Here is a 19,408-nt window from a genome sequence, read left to right as displayed (position 1 = left end):
CGGAATAAATTATCAGGACCTCACCTACTCTAAACACTACAGGGTAACTTGGAGAGGGTCCGAGTCCGACCCTTGTCAATTAACTACAGGGGTCCCTCAGGGCTCTGTTCTTGGTCCCCTCCTCTTCTCCCTGTACACAAACTCGCTCGGATCAGTCATTAGCCCGCATGGTTTTTCATACCACTGCTACGCTGACGACACCCAATTAATTCTGTCCTTTCCCCGCTCAGAGACCCAAGTCGTCGCACGCATCTCTGCTTGTCTAGCGAACATCTCTCAGTGGATGTCTGCTCACCACCTCAAGCTCAACCTTGACAAGACTGAACTGCTTTTCCTTCCGGGAAAAGATTGTCCCACTCTTGACCTGACAATCAACATCGGCACCTCTATTGTTTCCCCGACTCAGACTGTAAGGAATCTGGGTCTGACCCTAGATAACAAACTGTCCTTCACTGCAAACATCGCTGCTACAACCCGCTGCTGCAGAAACACGCTTTACAACATCAGGAGGATACGTCCCCACCTGACCCAGAAAGCGACGCAGGTTCTGGTCCAGGCTCTCGTCATCTCACGCCTAGACTCCTGCAACTCCCTCCTGGCTGGTCTACCTGCATGTGCCATCCTACCTCTGCAGCTCATCCAGAATGCAGCGGCTCGTCTGGTCTTCAACCTTCCTAAATGTTCCCATGCCGCTCCTCCGCTCCCTTCACTGGCTTCCGGTAACTGCTAGAATCCACTTCAAGAGAATGGTACTTGCGTAACATGCTGTGAATGGATCTGGCCCTTCCTACATCCAGGAGATGGTTAAACCATACACCCCAGCACGTGCACTCCGCTCTGCATCAGCCAAACAGCTCGCTGCACCCTCGCTGCGAGGGGGACCCAAGTTCCCATCAGCAAAAACACGTGGGTTTGCTATCCTGGCTCCAAAATGGTGGAATGAGCTCCCCATTGACATCAGGACAGCAGATAGCTTACACACCTTCCGGCGCAGACTGAAAACTCATTTCTTTCGACTCCACTTCGAGCGATAGAATTACTAACAAAGCACTTATATACTAACAAATGACTGGCTTATCTAAAGCACTGAAATGTTTTTGCTCTATGAAACCTGATGTACTTATATGATTCTGTTTTCTTCAAGTTTGTATCTTGTTGGTCGAACGCACTTATTGTAAGTCGCTTTGGATAAAAGTGTCAGCTAAATGCAATGTAATGTAATGTAACTCCGTCTGTAGGGAACACAGGGAATGTATCCTTTGCGATGAGAGAACCGCAGTGACGCGTCCTAAAACCCGGATGTAAACTTCTTCCGGTTCCTTCGTCAAAAACGCAATGCAATTTCTCCATAGGATTTTGGAAAATAGCTTGAAATAAGGTCTGTGGTTGAGACACATTTAAGAGAAGGATCACGTTTTGTTCAGCCGGATAATCTCCACATGTCTCCCCTACTTTTATAATTTTTGAATCATAAATCTAGTCGCCAAAAGCGAAATGCTAATGTTATGCTATAAACGAACTACAAGCCAGTACAGCAGCAGGGTCGCACGACTTTAACGTCACGCCAATTTAAGATCGTTTCAACTGACTTGCACTGAAACTGCACTTTGAACACTTTAAATATATTAACATTTTAAACTGTATACCCCGTTTATCTAGGCCCTTTTTGTTTTGTTTTATGTATAGGCTACATGTCACACTGTGGGAAACTATATTTCTGGATGTATAACACATGTCGAATTTGTTTACAATAAAGCTGACTTTGACTTCCGCGTGCTTGCATATTTTAACAAAGCTTTTCATTTTAGCCACACTGAATTTAACTAGAAGTCATGGCTGTGTCAATTACCAGTCTGATATCGTTTTACAAAGATGACAAGAAGAATGGCGATAGAGGAGAGAACCACTACAAGTCAGGACACGTGCAGCCTAGATGAAGGTGTGCTTACCGGTGTTGTCAGGGCTAGCATGAGGGACAAGGTTTATAGAGTGTCGGCGAGTAGTTATAGCAAGAGTACCGTTAACCTAGAGTTCATTTATTCACATTAATTCCCATCAACAAATCCATTTTATGTGTCACATGAAATCTTTATTAGGCAAGGCAAGTTTATTTATATAGCACTTTTCAACACAAGGCAATTCAAAGTGCTTTACAAAAAATGAAAGACATTAAGAAATGGCATTTAAAACCAGTCATTAAAAAGAAAAGCTAATAAAATAAACATTAAAAGAAAAAATACATGGATAAAAGTTACAGTGCAGTCTAAGATATGAATAGTTCAATTAAAAGCAGCGACAAAGAGAAAAGTCTTCAGCCTGGATTTAAAAGTAGTAAGAGTTGCAGCGGACCTGCAGGTTTCTGGGAGTTTGTTCCAGATATTTGGAGCATAATAACTGAACGCTGCTTCTCCATGTTTAGTTCTGACTCTGGGGACAGAAAGCTGACCAGTCCCTGAAGACCTGAGAGATCTGGATGGTTCATAGTTTAGCAGGAGGTCAGAAATGTATTTTGGGCCTAAACCATTCAGTGCTTTATAAACCAGCAGCAGTATTTTGAAATCTATTCTTTGACACACAGGAAGCCAGTGTAAAGACTTCAGAACAGGAGTGATGTGATCCACTTTCTTAGTGTTAGTGAGGACTCGAGCAGCGGCGTTCTGAATCAGCTGCAGCTTCCTAATAGATGTTTTAGTGAGACCTGTGAATACACCATTGCAGTAGTCCAGTCTACTGAAGATAAAGGGACAAGTTTTTCCAGATCCTGCTGTGACATTAGTCTTTTAATCCTAGATATGTTCTTTAGGTGATAGTAGGCTGATTTAGTAACTGTTTTAATGTGACTGTTGAAACTCAGGTCAGAGTCCATGACTACACCTAGATTTCTGGCGTTATCTGTTGTTTTGAACATTGCAGACTGAAGCTCAGTGCTAACTTTTATACATTCTGCCTTGGCTCCAAAAACCATTACCTCAGTTTTATCTTTGTTTAATTGGAGAAAGTTCTGACACATCCAGTCATTGATTTGTTCAATGCACTTACTCAGTGTTTGAATTGGAGCATCGTCTCCTGGTGAAATGGTTACGTAAATGTGTGTGTCATCCGCATAGCTATGGTAACTTATTTTGTTGTTCTTCATTATCTGAGCCAGTGGTAGCATGTAGACGTTAAAGAGAAGAGGCCCCAAGATTACAAATATTACACACCAGAAAACACAGAAATATCCATGAAATAAACATACAGTAGGCTATAAACAATTAAAGGGATAATTGGGAAGGCATTACAAATGTAAATATATTTTAAATAATAAAACAATCCCACCACCACAGGTATCTACAGGAGAAGAGGGAATTCTCTCCACAGAATGTGAATGCCCACGTGGAGAATGGAAATGCAGTCATGCCGCTGCATTAGCCATCTTTGCTATCCACAGTTTCAGCTGCACTGACACCCCGTCAGTGGAAGAAGCCAAAGGCAGCTAAACGTACGCATTCGGTGGAGGAGCTATTTCCTCCAACCAATAACTCATTCAACCCGCTGACAAGAGAGCCCACCTCCGAAGATCGTGAATGGCTGAGGGACAGACTCGGGGGCAGGCTCTCAGGAATGTCTTGGCTTCTCTCCCTCGAGCCAGAAGAGGAACCCTACAGCTTGGAAACACTTACTGTTCCTGAAATTCTCAAATCTGTTGGGCATCAGGGACCTGAGGCAATTGTGGCAAGCATGGCATTGTCTGAGGAGCAACAGAGGGCAATTCAGGTGGCTACACTGGTCAGCGAACCAACCCAAACTGGCATTTGTTCAGGAAAGGAAGGTTGACTGCCAGCAACTTTGGAGCTGTCCTGAGGTCTAAGCGTGTAACTGCTTCCCTTATTGCCAGGGTGCTAGGGCAACAACAGGCCCTTGATGGTGTTTTGTCTGTACAGTGGGGGACTATGAATGAATGTGAGGGCGTCAGGGCATTCACCACTGCATCCCAGATGCAGGTCCATGAGTCAGGTTTGTGGCTCTCCCAATCAGGAGTGTTGGGGGCATCTCCAGATGGTCTGGTAGGGTCTCCCGCTGTGCTGGAGGTAAAGTGTCCCTACGGAGCCAGGGAAATGATAATTAGTGAAGCATTGCAAATCAAGGGCTTCTGTGTCAGTAAGGAAGAGAAACATTCAGCCTGCGTGAGGAGCATCCTTACTGGCACCAAGTGCAAGGTCAGCTTCACCTCACTGCAAGAAAGAAGAAGATATTAAGAAATTGTGAATCGTTTTTAATTTACATTTACTCGCCTTTGCAATGTTGTGGTTGTTAGAGTGTTTCCTGTCAGCTCGTCTGTTGGGAAGATATAAAATATTAGTTTCATGGAAGTCACACCGTCACATATAAGAGCATTAAGACATACGCTAAATAGGCTAAAACAAAACATCTAAAGATATAACCTTGCACTTTGTCTCGTGAACATTTTCACTATTTTGACATTTTTATAGATCAAAATTGAACTAAAGAAATAAAGGTAGATTAATCCATATTGAAAATAGGTGTCAGCTGCTACACTGATTATAATAGTTATATTTCTTAATTAATTAAGATATTACTGTATTGATCCCAATTGGGGAAATGTTTGTGTTGCAGCAGCATAACAAGAAAAACAAAATATAAGTTATTATATATCCAAAAGTATTTTAGGGATGGAATATTAAATTGAATATAAATGTAAAATGTACATGTGATTTTACGTCCAAGAGAAGCTATGGAGCAGAGTTCTCTGCCAGGCAGAGGTGATTTGTTATTAGTTCAATATGTCAAACTGATTTCCCTGAATACAATCTTTAGTTACATGGTGAAACGTTATGCTGCTTGTACTAATTAGACTTATCATATAAGCCACACAGGTTTTAATAGGATGTATTCATTATCTTTACTTATGTTGCGGTCTTTTCAGCAGTGCCATCTCTAACACGGCGATACACTACCCATCATTTACATTTCACCGTGACATGGACAAAAATGTAACGTCAGCTTACCTCATGACACGAATCCAGACTCTCCTTTGGAAACATTGGCCGGGAAACGATAGAACGAGCACGTTTCATGCGAAGACCTGTGGCTGCAACCCGGAGCAAAGCAACAACCCATTGCGTAGCTAACTAGTAGCGCTAGCTTTAGCTAACGTTAGCCAACAAAACGAACTGCCGAGTAAAATTGGAAAACACTGGTAATTAATTGTTCTATAATTTGTAAAACTACGATGTTAAAAATGACCATTTCAAAAATAGAGATTCTAATGGTAAGATATAGATATACAGATACTAAAGATACTACAGATAGGCTACTAAAGATAGGCAGGTACTTGCTTTCAAGCAGAACACAGGGGAAAACAAACTTAGCGGGAGTGTTTACGTGTGTAGGCGTAATGACGTACAACGGCCTCGACCATTTCTGTAGTCCTATTCAGCCACTCGGTAACAACCATCGTTTTTCAGACACGTAAACTCTTCAAAAATCACCAGTGGGGTCACTGCTGATGTATCTACTGTCGTAGAATAAAACGTGATTTATCTCTTAAATTTGTGTCAACCACAGACCTTATTTCGAGCTATTTTCCAAAACCCTATGGAGAAAATACATTGCTTTTTTGACGAAGGAACCGGAAGTGCTAAAAATGCTAACTTACTTCCGGGTTTTAGGACGCGTCACTGCGGTTCTCTATTTACATGCACTAAAACATATACTGTATAACACACTACAGGAAAGGGAGCACCAATAGGGCCTCTTTAAGCAAAAACATTGTCATTAATCCAAAGGAGTCACTTCCTGGGTGTGGTTGTAATGAATGATCTCAGTAACCGAGACAACAGCAGCCTCTTTGCTCCGGCTGCTTCCTCCTCTTCCTCTTCCTCCCCGGGGCCTGCGGCAGCGCTGTGAGCCGCGACACACCCGAGGAAGTCTTAAAGTGGGACACACAACATCTGGCTCGGATGATTGATCACGTCACAAGCGGGCAAAGTTAACCGGCTGAAGACGGCGGGAGAAGAAAAACTCTCATAAATGATTCGAGGCGCGTCATTAAAGATGCAGAGTCAGCGCGCAGACAGCGTTCAGCACTCCGGAGAGGGAGGCTTCACTGTATGTGTGCGGAATGAAATGTAGTTTAAACAGGCAGGCTTTTATTTAAAAAATCTCTTTGAATACATTTGGTGCGTAGGAAGGTATGGTAGGAAGGAAGCCTAAAAGGGAAGGTGATACATGTATTACCTCACATGTAGACACTGAAAGTTCAACTACACTGACCAAATGGATCCTCTTTATCATTCCCTCTTAAGGTTTTCTTTGTTTTATTGTGAAATATCCTCAAACATGCGGATACAAATGTGTTATTTAGGAGATATTTTATGCTTGAGCTAAGTGTGTTGCTCCAGTAACAGTCACTTTGCTCTCGGTGGTATCAGTGTGTGTTTGTTTGCTTTCTGCCGGCGTGACTTCACACATCTGCGAGTGCAAAACGCAGAGGAGTGGAAATGGACAACACTGTGTGTGTGTGTGTGGCCGTTTCTCAATCTCGAGGATTCTGGCTTCCAAGCCAATATTTCAAGTATGCTACGTCATCGAGTGCCGCCGAAGGGCTGTTCCAATCTCAAGCATACTTGGAATTCCACTGAGGCCGCGTCCTTGGTTTGGGGGAAATTTCGAGGTTGCACATGGGTAGACTTCGCGTCCTTAAAATCCCCACAATGCTTTGCGCACGGACCAATTTCATCAACTCTTGCGGAGAATTGCTGAACCGACGCAGCACACATTTAAATGTAAGTATGTAGTGGCGTAGAACATGTGTTGGTAAATATGTTACTTTGTTACATTTGTTTGTTATCACCAAAAATGTGTTCCATGAAAGTAAAGCAAGTTCATAATTAGATAGACATCGTGAGGTATTTATTTTCGGTAGTTTATGTTGAAACCGCTAGAGAGAGTGGTACACTTGTTAGCCTGTTCCATTCTTCTTCGTTTTTCGAAGCCGTGGCTTGGAGGCATACTTGCTTCGTTTCTGAAGGCAGTGACTTGGAAGTATGCGACTACCAAGCCAGCATCCTCGCGATTGAGAAACACCCTCAGTGTGTGTGTGTGTGTGTGTGTGTGCGTGCGCGCGTGTGTGTGTGTGTTCAGTGACAGCACCTGAAAGCTTCCTCAGGTTTTTGGTGGCGTGTGTCACTTCGATTATTTTACATCTCTGAGGTCTCATGATGCACCGCGGATTTCACCTTATCAGCTTTTCCTCTGGACACACACACTTTTTAAAATATCATTCTTTCACTATTGTTCACGTTATCATATTAGTATTTCATGTATTGTCTGAAGAGGGTTAGGTGACAGAACATAAGACATTTAAGATATCAAATATATATCTTTGAAAGAGTTTAAGGAAATGTTTATGAGGTGTGCTCCACATTTGACTACTCATGTTTTTAATCTGATTTCTTGTGAAATTCTTACCTAACCTTCCTGTAAGGACTGTCTGTCTACTCTGCCTGCATCTTCACTGGGGACAGGTGAGCTGCTCAGGTGAGGAGGAGGAGGAGGAGGAGGAGGAGGAGGAGGAGGAGGAGGAGGAGGAGGAGGGGGGGAGGAGGAGGAGGGGGGGAGGAGGAGGGGGGGGGAACAACGGTGGTGGTCAGGTGAGGCATATCAGGTTCTGAAATAAAAACAAGGAACGTTAGAAAACAATCAAATAGAAGAGACATTGAATGTGATTGCACAAAATCCTTTATTTCCAGGAGCACATTTTCAACACACAGCTCAAAGACAAACTGCATTTTTAAAACATTTTCTTTAGCTAAGACCTTCAGTGATAAAAGTAGCAAAATAAAGTCTGTGTGCTTGGAGAATTAAAAAACTGAACCACGACAAGACAGCTTACGGAGAGTTTGGTTCCAAGTTTGACTCCAAATGGCTGAGAAAACAATGAAAATATAAAACACTATTAAATGGACGGAGTGGATTTAAAATAAAAGCTTGAGCGTTTTGAAGTAACGTTATGGCACCGTTTAAGTATTGAGCTAAAGTGACATGACGTAAATATAAAACACAAGACTCTCGGGAACAATATTCACAACATGGAGTCAGAAAATGCTTTTTTACCACAAGACTACTTTCAGTGCTGGAGAAAGAGTTTGTAAGAGTGGTGATTTTAAAGTAGTGCTTGCAACAACAGCATTACAAAACAATTATACTGTACCATAGAGTTATACACACACACACTTTTTTTTTTTTTTAAGCGCCTTGTAAAAGGATTGTCATTTTATAATCTTTCATACAGGATTTGATCTCAACACTGGTTTAAATATTCTGTTTTATAAGAAAGGTTTACAAAAAATTGCAAAAACAAAAACAAGAGGCAAATCTGTAAATGCATTTTAAAGTTGTGTCTTCATCAGCTAACGCTACCAAAATCCACAAATATCTTATAAGCACCTTTCTGTAGTGAAATAAAAGCTTCATGTTTTACAGACATTCAACTATGCAGACACGACGGCACACACGCGTGGTCACACGTTTCTCTTTTGGTTTCTGAGTCCGAGCTAAATGCTAGATGCTAACGCTGTCGTCCAGCTTTTGCACCTTTTAGTTTTACCGTGAGTAATGCTGCGTTCAAGTCACATCAGAACTCTGCTGGATGAGAAATGATTGGTCAAAATCAGACACAAAGTAACAAAGTGTAACTTGTAATTTTGATTTGAAATCAAAGTTAATTAATTGGTCTTCATCTGAAAAAAAACAACAATTTACTTAATAAATAATATTTCCAGTTAAAGGTGGGGTAGGTAATTCACTTCAGAAACACTTTTTGTTATATTCCATGGAATGCTCTTAACATCCGATAGCAATGAATATATTAAATGCTTTGACAATAAATACATAAAAAAAATGTCATCTGTGGAAGCCGTGGCGCTGTAAAAAGCACGACCAATCATCTGAGCCGGCCCGGCTAAAGTAACTGGATGGCCTACCTGCCTGTCAACCTTCCATCTGTGCACAAACTTATCTCGTGCCCTCATTGGTCATGTGTGCGTCCGTTGGAGGAGGGGCTCTGTAAGAAAGTCTGAAGGAAGAGGCAGATATTTTCCTGTTGTGTACTTTCAAATTCTAGCGCACTCGAGCTGGTTTCTCCATTCTTACCTACCCTACCTTTAAGAAGCCGTTTATGTTACTTACGTAACATCTGACTTAAGGCTGGCTGATATGACAATATATTTCGTAAAACCGTTACAAATTTGTTTTTATTTTCCTATATTGTTCCTTTCGTGATTAATCTAGGCCTTTATTGCATGTTCATTTTGTACTCAAGTTGTTTTATTGAGAAAATACCTTTCATTTGTCATTTTAATTTAAGTAACCAACTAAATATAAATATATATATATCAGGATATTTATCGTTATTGATATATTAACTAATAGATGTATCCAGTGCGAATCTGACGTGACATGAACGCAGCATTTCCCACTGATGGACGTGGTTATGATTCTTGATTTTGTTATCTTATCTGGTTTGTTATTAATTACAGTACGAATAAAGAAGGACATTTCAAACCCTGCATGAAGCAGAAATGTATAATGTCTGAACAGCTTAGTTTGGTTTGAGTCTCTTACTTTAAATCCCCACACATATAATTGTAATGTTGTAATCTATTATTTACACTGATTTCCTTGATGGATGACTGTGTGCTGTAAATGCACTCTGCAGGAGGAGGAAGTGAAACAAGGCATTATGGGACATTTCACACTGTCTCTGCTCAGGAAACAAAAATGCTTTGATTTCAGACCTGCTGACGGACAAATCAGACCCTCTGATAAAGTCTCTAATATAGGTAAGTGCACAACATCGTGTCGACCTCGAGGCGGCTAAATGCAGCTTCAGGAGGAACCAATAAAACGCTCTGATCTTCACCATCCATTTGAATCTCATCAACAATACATAAGAATGAAATGCTGTTTAGTTGAAGCACCAGGACATCTACTCACCTACATCTAATGTACATCTACTAACAAACATGTAATATCTGTTGGTATTCAGTCCAAATCTCTCTCTCTATATGATTAACATCCGCGTACGAGGAAAGAAAGTGTGCAGCAGCTTCTTCATTTACCGGTATATCATGTATCGCAGCATAAGTTAAAGTCTTATTTGCACACACACACAAATGAAAATGTTATAAAATCTCCATAGGTGTTTTTTTTAGCCTGTTAACTGCAGTTATTTTAATATAACATAGAGACCAGTTTAATAAAGTTACCCGCCTCGCTGAAGTCTATCTTTTACAGCAAGATATAAGGGACATTAATATTTATTATGTTATCAACCTGGGTCGGTTGCTTTCGTACTCTTCTCTTCCGGACTTTACCAGTGTGTACATACAGATCAGACAGCGATGAGTTTTGGCTACAAGAACACAAATCTTTTCCAAACATGAAAATTAAACTCAGTGATCGCACGACTACCAATATATGAATACGCAGTGTGACGGATATAAAAACATCTTCCTTCAGCGGCCTTATCGGTTCCAAGGCAGAAACCGGATATAAAGTCCTTTTTCCCTTCCCTCTTTTAATGTTAAATCAAGAAGAGTTGGTCTGTCTTTGCTTGTGTACCTTCCTTTCCGTCTTCACACCCTCAGTTACTCTTCCTCATCCTTTCAGAGGAAGAATCCAGACTTCTGAGGGTCCGGCAGCGCGGGCAGCGGGTCGGGGAGGTGGTGTGTCGTCACTCCGTTTCCGTTGGGCATCAGACACGTCCGGATGTACGCTGCGTTGGTGGCGGCGAGGAGGCAACCGTTCTCCAGCTGTGGAAGAAAGACGCCACATTGTCAGGATGTATCTATGGTGTTAGTTTACTTCTATCTAATCACTGAGCCAAAGCGCCGCATCTTGATGTAAATAGCTCCATTCCGAGTACTGATTTCCTACATAAGAAAACACGTCGTGTATTCATTGAGATGATCATAACTCATCCTCTCTCTGGGAGTCAGATCAGGGTTTAGCCGCCTCCCTTTAGCACAGTGTATTTCCCCCACAGTGCAGTGCTCTCAGCATTAGGTAATGACAACAGATAGATTGTAGGTCAGCACGCCTCAGTGCTCGGCCTGCCACTATTTTGCTTTCAGCGCCAGCCAGTGACCCTGAAGAATAACAGAGGAGGATGAATGGATGCCTGCCGGGCCGACCTTATTCTTTTTATTAATGTTCGCTTTCTCACCGCCGCCTCTCGTCTTCACCCCCCATTCTCTCAGGTTTCATTATCTCCCATTTGATATGTCAACGGCCAACAATAACACTGAAGGAGAGGAGGAGGAGGAGGAGGAGGAGGAGGGGGGCGCAAAATGGGATATTCTTGTCTTTGTGAAAGATTGTCTGGAGCTTTCAGGTGATTATTTATGTGTTTTCCTTGTTCTTACCATACACAATCAAAGCTCCACCCCTGATGTAAAGTTATGTTATCAATTCAACCCTAGTAGGACTGGAGAATAGAAAGAAAATCACTATGTATAAAGATGCTTTTGGCCGACATTGCAATGTAAATAGGTTGACATATGCTTTCACATCATTTCAAGATCCAAAATTGACGACACTATCTATTCTCTTATCACAATATTGATCAAATATATTCCTTATAAAAGCAGTTGTGTGATTTAAACTGAACCGGCCTTATAGAACAGGGGTGCAGATCCTGAAACGTTCGTGCTTGAATCTGCTCCAAACTTTAATTTGGCCAGGCTGATCGTCCTCGTTAAGTTCTGCAGACCTCCAGCTCCTCTGCACTCTGAACGATTCATTTTGTTTCCCCAGCCCTCGCTGCTCTGTCATTACTGCGAAAGGTTTCTGTTAGACTTCAAAGACGAACTCCTGCTTCCCCTCAACTTGAGTCTCATTAAAAACAAATCATGTTTTTGGGATCTGAGTTTAAGCTGCGGTGAGTCAGCAGGATCACTACTATTGTTTTAGAAAGGCTGAACATATTCCTTCTTAATGAACATATCAAGTAATTGAGCTTAACATGTATAATGGACTGTAGCTTAAACCTTTTGTATTTATTAGTTTATCTGCAATTTTCTGGATTCAATATTTGGACCACCTTCATTTTTGATTGGTTTTAAAAGAACCATTACAATATCCCTAGAACACCTTCAATTAACCTTCGTCTGTCTCACCATGGACGACACTCAAAATGAAATAACTTCTGTGTGTACATAAAGCGTATTTGATGTATTTTTGATGCCAGTGTAGAACTTCACACTGTATTTACTGCAGGAACATTCAGCCTGATTGAAATCGAATAAAAATCTATCAGAGTTTCTTCTGCAGACTCATCCTGAGAGTACATGGCATTGACCCATCTCTCCTCTCGTCTTATTTACCCGGCGCGTCGGCTCTCATCACCAGAATCTCCTCTGAGCTCCTCGACGGCCCGCGGCCTCTGTGTGCTGACTCGGAAAAAAATCTATTTCCATGACAGTGAAAGAGCGCAGCGCGGGTGAAGGGGTGAGGGTTTGTTGATGTTCGCTGATATTTGAGGGCAAGCGCAGACTCCACGCCAGATCGGGAGTGTTTATTGAACAGACTAAAAACAGTCCTGAGGAGAAGTGTGTGTTCAAATCTATTTCTGTCCTTGAGGCTTTGGAAAATATATAATAATCAAATGTGACTGCAGATTGGTCTGTAAAATCATTTTTGTTCCTGGAGGAAATTAATAACCAAGCTCAATCATGTAGGGAATATATTGACATTATTGACACCTTTAAACTTGCATTATAAACACAACTCTAGAATCTAAACATTAAACCTACAGAGGGTCATTTATCCAGATCTCACCATGTGGGCTCAATAAAAAACCTGTTGATATCTAAGTGTTTACACCTTGCATTATTAACATAACTCTGTGGCTGCATCATGGTCTCTCACCTTGCTGTGTGTGGAGTCCTGTGTGCTGCCGTTGAACATGCTGTAGGCCTCTAACGTCTGCAGGCTGTGCTGCGGGGGGGGACAGACCCAGCAGCTGCTCCAGCTCCAGGGTGGAGCTCTGCGCCGGACACTGGGACAAACATGGCTGCTGGTGTTTGTGCTGAGTCACCAAACTCTGGTAGTGACAGACGTCCGCAGAGGAGACGCCATTCAGCGCCGAGACGCCGTTGTATCCCGCCTCCACGTTGGGAGGGAAGGCAGAGTGTCCGTTTGTGATGTAAGATCCGTTTGTTGGGAGCTGATTCTGGAAGTGGAGGTGGAGCGAGGGCTGCTGGAGCTGCCACTGCTGACTGGAGTCCGGCTGATGTTTATGTCCACCGTTTAGATGCGAGGCTTTGGGCGCAGTGTGGTGGTGATGGTGGTTCCAGTGCCCGTTAGTTAAAGTCTTGCTGTCCGCTGTGATCTGGGCAGCTTTCCCCAGCTCGCCTGCACTGATGTGCTGCTGCATCTGCTGCGACAGATGCATGATGGGTGGAGCTGCCGGTGGGAGCGCCGCCTGCTGGGAGCCTGGCTGAGCGGAGTCTCCTTCTGTGCCGCTCTCCAGAGAGTCCTGGATGTAGGAGAGGATCTCGTTGTTGGAAAGGAGGTCACTGAGCGAGGGGACGTGGTGGGGGCCCAGCTCCACCTGCATCATTCTCTCGTCCAGCAGCAGCAGCTCCAGGTCCTCGGCGTTCAGGCCCAGGTTCTCTAACGCGCTGAAGAGCTCGCTGTTGGAGCACGTTTCCTCCCCGTCTATAGACAGAGAGTCCAGAGTGGCCAGCAGCGGGTCGTATCCTAAAGTGGTTCCTCCCCCCATCTCCACGTTAGAGGTGAGGCTCCAGCTGTCTCCCCCCATCAAGCCTCCAAAACCCTCCCCGTCCTGCTGCTGGCTGAAAAACCCGCTGTGGCACGACATCCTGGGCTCGGGGTCCGGCTGGCACACGTACACCGACGTGTCCTGGCTCATCAGAGCTCCCAGCAGCCCCTTCGGGTCCTGGTCCTCGGAGGAGCTCTTGTCCAGCTTACCCTTCTTTGACTTGCTGCCTCTGGATTTGCCCTGGAAGGCGTCGGGGAAGCCGTGCAGCGGGTATCCCGTCTGGTAGAGCATCGCCTCTCCCGTGGCGAAGGTGAAGGGCAGGTGCATGGAGCGCTTCCTCAGGTGCTCCCCGCCTTCCTCCTCCCTGCGAAATACAGATAAAAAGCAGACAGATGAGCAAAAAAGGTAAACCGGGTACAAAACTCTTAGGATATTCAATTTGCTCTTCCACTCACACCAGGGGCCTCTGCGTGGCGATGATGTAGTCCGGCTTCCCGCTCTTGTACACGAGCCGGGCGTTGGCCTGCACCCACTTCCAGCGGTTCTCCTTGGTGAGCAGCCTGAAGACGGTGAGGCCGCTCTCGCCCGTCTTCATCACTGAAACATCAGACAGGAAGTCAGAGCTCTGTGTCGCGGCGGCTCATGTCTGCACGCCTCGCAGTGAGGGCGCTCTCACACTGCGTTAGCTCAGCGAGGCGTGCAGACATGCTGAGGTTCACTTCGGCTACATGTTAAAACACACATTTAAGAAACACACAGTTTTCCTCCTCTCGACGCCGCAGTGCTCTGTGTCAGTGTGATGTGGTACAGGTCGTGTTTCCGTGCCGTCTACTTTCTAAACAAGCTTCACGGTGAAGCTCATCAAACTGTGTCACGTTCAGGAGAACCACAACCATCATTTAGTTTACATTTCCTCCGAATCGGAGGGATGAAATGTCCTCCTGTGTTGTTATCATGTCTGTGTTGCTGTTTGGAAACCTGCCTCCCATCTGTGTGTGCATCAGAGCATGCATGTCTCTATGTTGTATGTTTTCCAATGCATATGCATATATTTCCGTTCTGTATGCATGACTACGTGTATACACTGTGTGTCTTTGTGATTGAGCGAGTCTGGTTGCCGGGGTGTTCAGGGCGCCATGGTTACGACTAACCAGGTCATCCGGTACACGAGGTAAGTAGGACACTTGACTCTCGCTCGGAGATTCCCTCCACCAACACACACACACACACACACACACACAAACAAACAAACATATACACACTAACAGCGTTTGTTTGTTTTGTGCATGTGTTACAAATGTAATGTTGATCCAAACATAAAACCGGGGTCAATACACAACTACTGATGCTAGAGGGGAGGAAGCTGCACATGTCACATATTTGTAAATCAATAAAGATTTAATTAAAATCACTGTGAGCAGCCCCCCTTATCCCAAACTTTTCAGAGACTACGTTCACATGCACAAAATAGTCAGTTTTTCCCCCTAATTCTAGAAAATACAGCATTCTTTCAAGGCTCTTCAACAACTACAGTATTCAGAATCCCTTCTGTCTTTAAAGTCTAAAAAGCTTCATGAAAGTAGATTAAGCCCAGCTGCTTGGCCGAGTTACCAATTGAATCCACTGATATTTATATTGAAGTAACTCCAGACTTACTCCTGACGTGGTTTTCGGCGCAGTACAGCATGTCCGCAGCGTGAATGAACTGATAACCAGAACCTCGAGCTCTCAGCTCCGCCTCGGTGTAGCCCAGGACTATTTTACCCCTGAAAACCAGCAGATTACACACTTTAGACAATTGATTTGAAAGCAACACGAATAAACGGCATGTGTGAGGTGTAAGGGTACGTACTTGGCGTCGCAGGCCATGGGAGTGAAGTCCAGCTTGTGTTTGGTCCTGAAGATCATGTTCCTGGTCCTGATCTCCAGGATGGCGGGGGACTGGAGGGGCGTGGCGATGGCAAACAGGGCGAGCTGAGGGGGGGTGCTGCCCTCGCCGTGGCTCTGCGTCCCGCTCTGACCGTGGAGGAACTTCAGGCGACCCTGGATGTTCAACGCCTGAGAGAAAGTGAAAGGAGAAAGACTCTGAGACATGGAGTTCCCTGAGTGAGAGCTGCTCCTTCCTCCCTGTCCAAACTCATCCGTCTTATTTATCCTGCTGGGGGGGGCAGAGAGCCAAAACACTTCAGTGCACTGTCAACACTCTGGGTGTCTGCTGCTGGAAACCGTCCAGCTGTAAGTCTGTAAACATACACAAACTACTAATATGAACCTGAATAGTACCCTTTAACCTTGTCTGCTGTGTCATTGTGTGGATACTGTGACAGTTATGTATGATCGCTTCTATTTCTATCGTCATTTAAAGAGTATACCAAAAGTTGGGTGAGTATTTCGTATTTCTTGGAAAATGAAAAACACTTTCTCCTGTCCTGCTCTCACCCTGTGGCATCCCGTGTGAGGACCCCCCCCCCCCCGTTAGCGCTGGTTAACTGACCTTTGTGGGTTTAAAGGCCTGCAGCCGTGATGTCAGGAATCTAGCTCTGAATAGCAGGAGGGATTACTAAAAACAAAGCCATAGCGAGCGGTAGACAGAAGCAGAAACCTGCTTAATGCTCACGCAACACCACAGGGAGGAGGCAGGAGGGAGACGCCGGTTCGATCCCCTTCAGAGCGGCTGCTGCTGCAGTTTCCTTTTAGCAAAGTGAGGAAATCCTAACTTCAGTTTTTAGGGGAAACTAAATAAAGAAGCACACCTGATCACTTTGTGAACTTTCCTTTACATACAAAAAGGTCAATCACTAGCATATATTTTCTTAAAAAAACATTCCATCAATAATTAGCAGTGTTGAAATCTTTTGTTTTATCCGCTAGATGTTTTTCTAGTCACAAATATTGAATCTAAAATCCTTAAATGTGCCCATCGAAACGTCTTCAAATGCCTTCTTTGGTCTGATCAGCAGACCAAAACACATACATTATCAATATATCAAAATAGTTAAAATGTGGCATTTTTCCTGGAAAAGTTAAGATACAGTTTATTTTGATCGCCCATTATTTTTTTTTATTGAAGAGTTGCAATGCCTTGCTCACTTTTCCCAGCAGGTTTTTCTCTTTTACCCCCAAGAGTTTTCTTCATCTGCAGCTGAGTGTGTGAGTGTGGAGCGAGCCACCCTGACCTAAGCAAGTTTCCCCTCTGCTCAGGGGGATTAAGGCCCTTTTTCCCCACGACCCCAAGGCTCTTTAAGGCGGATTACAGGACTGAGTGGTGGCTTCTGATCACTCAGGGACTCTGAGGTGGCACGCCATACTGCCAGCAGACACAACGCGCCTGAACACACCATGAGCCTCAAATATGGATAAAACGTTATCACTATATTCCACTGGGAGAGTGTACATTACATGACAGGTCACTTGTTAGACGCTTTTATCCTAAGCGACTTACATACTTTCAATACTGTGGACAATCCCCACAGGAGCAATTTGGGGTCAAGTGTCCCAGGGACACAACGACATGCTGACTGCAGTGGGACTCGAACATGCTACCCCCTGATTCCAAGTCCAGAACACTACCCACTGAGCCACAGTCTCCCTATATATGTATATCAATAATCATGTCTGTAAATCACAATAACATCTGAGGGAAATGTCGTCAAATGTGTTACATAATAAAAAGCATTGTTATTATTGTGTGTGTGTGTGTGTGTGTGTGTGTGTTGTCTCACCAGGAATCCGGAGGAGTTGTCCAACAAACAGCGGAAGCGGACGACGAATCCTCTCTCCAGGAACGAGGAGTTTTCAGGGGGAAGCTGCTCGGGGGTGTAGCTCACCAGACAGGAAGAGGAGGACCCCGACTCGCCATCTGAGAACATCCAATTATAACTCATATAAGTCTTTATGATGGTTATAAAAGAGAGATTAAAATGACTAATCTGTAGAAGAATGGGAAAATAAATGTGGAAATATAAATATGAGTAAATAAAGAAAAAGGAAAAGAATAAAGAAAAATTAAGGGCATACACATAAATAAATACACAGAAGACTTCAGTCAACAGACCTGTTGAGGGGTCTGTGGGGGGGCCGAGGCTGCTGGGAGGGTTGAGGGCCCAGTGCAGGTTGCTCCTGAACTCCTGCTGGTCTTCAGTGTGGATCAGCTCAAACACACTCTGGTGCATCACGTCAGTCTGACAGGAAAACAAGATGAGAAATAACCTTAAACATTGGACCTGAAGCTGAGCCAAAGAAATCAAGCGTTGCTGCAAATGTAATTCAAATAGTTGGAACCCAACCAAAGACCTGCTGTGAGCCTGATATCTGTCCCAACCCGGCATGACTTACATGAAATAATAAAGACAGAAAAATGAGAAGGGGAGTTATTGTTAGTCACTTTTCACTCGAAACACTGTACTGTACGAACCTTGAAGGAAAATGGAAGAATTTAAACAAATGGGAAGCTAAATTATATTTCATTTAAGGCATAACATTGAAAACTGTTCAAATGTAATATTGTTCCAATTTTCAACTCTATTTTGAAGCTTTATCATTTTTTCTTTTACTCTAGTGATTAATCTGCAGGTTGCTGTCCGTCTATAAATGTTTCCTTCCTCAGTAGTAGATAAAAACACAACGTCTGTGTCTTTCCTTAGTGGCTGCGCTTCTTCCCCTACGGCGTCTTGTTTTCTGGTGTGAAGACAGCGCTGACACTCAGTGGCTTTGTTTCCCAACACTCAGCGACTTGGCGACTCACCACACACTCAGGTCCGTTTGGTAAATGCATGGTGACACACCTCAGGTGGACGGGGAAACGAGGGGTGATGTTTACACCTGTGTGTGTGAGAAAGGGGGGTTGAAGGCTGTGTGTGTGTGTTTATATACTGCTTCTGCATTATGTGTCTGTGTTTATGTGAGTGTGTGTGGGACTGACTTTGTAAAATTTGATAATCACGTTCTCTGAAATGAGATTAGAGTGGCGGTGTGTTGAGGAGCCAATTGGATTAAAGCTCTCGCTCTATATGTGAGCTTGTTTCGATCCTGAGGTCACTTAGGACGATGCGTTCACTTGCCATAAAGCAATCAAGCTGCTTGTTGGTAAAGAGAGTGTTTTTTGAGTTTTACCTGGTGGAAGCCGAGGTAATCGTGGATGGTGTGAGAGCAGAAGAAGACGGTTCCGTCCGCTGTCACCACCATCACGAAGCCATTCAGGGCCTGCACAGAAAACACAGGAAAATATATATAATAACACAAAAAACATTTATTCCAAACACTCTTCTCATTATTTGACAGTTGAAATGTCCCTTTGGACACCAGAGGGTCTCTAACCCAATGGTAGCGCTAAAGAATAAAAACATATTTAAAGTCATTTTCATCCGCAAAACACTTCATTCTGTATTTGATTCCAAAACCAGGAAGAAAGAGGACAAAAGAAAGTAGACTTCTCCCCGGGCAGAAAGAGAGGAAGACGAGGAGAGAGGAGGAGGAGGAGGAGGAGGAGGAAGGAGGAGGAGGGAGTCAGCACAGGGTGACTAACATCTTCATCCCCACTCCTCCTCGCCTCGGGGCTCGTTGAGGAAGGTGATGACCACGAGGCCTGACACCGCCGAGAGTCACAGCGGTTTTGTACCG

At 43.9% G+C, this 19,408-nt stretch overlaps 1 pseudogene; it reads right to left on the bottom strand.

Moving 5' to 3' along the window:
- Nucleotides 1-7,725: 7,725 nt before the first annotated feature.
- LOC117456164 (aryl hydrocarbon receptor-like) lies at nucleotides 7,726-18,990 on the bottom strand (annotated as a pseudogene).
- Between the last annotated feature and the right edge of the window lie 418 nt (nucleotides 18,991-19,408).

This window comes from Pseudochaenichthys georgianus, chromosome 2 (assembly GCF_902827115.2).
Source record: "Pseudochaenichthys georgianus chromosome 2, fPseGeo1.2, whole genome shotgun sequence".
In the NCBI taxonomy this organism is placed as follows: domain Eukaryota; kingdom Metazoa; phylum Chordata; class Actinopteri; order Perciformes; family Channichthyidae; genus Pseudochaenichthys; species Pseudochaenichthys georgianus.
Note: the sequence above shows the minus strand (reverse complement) of the source record. Positions and strands in the feature narration are given on the sequence as shown.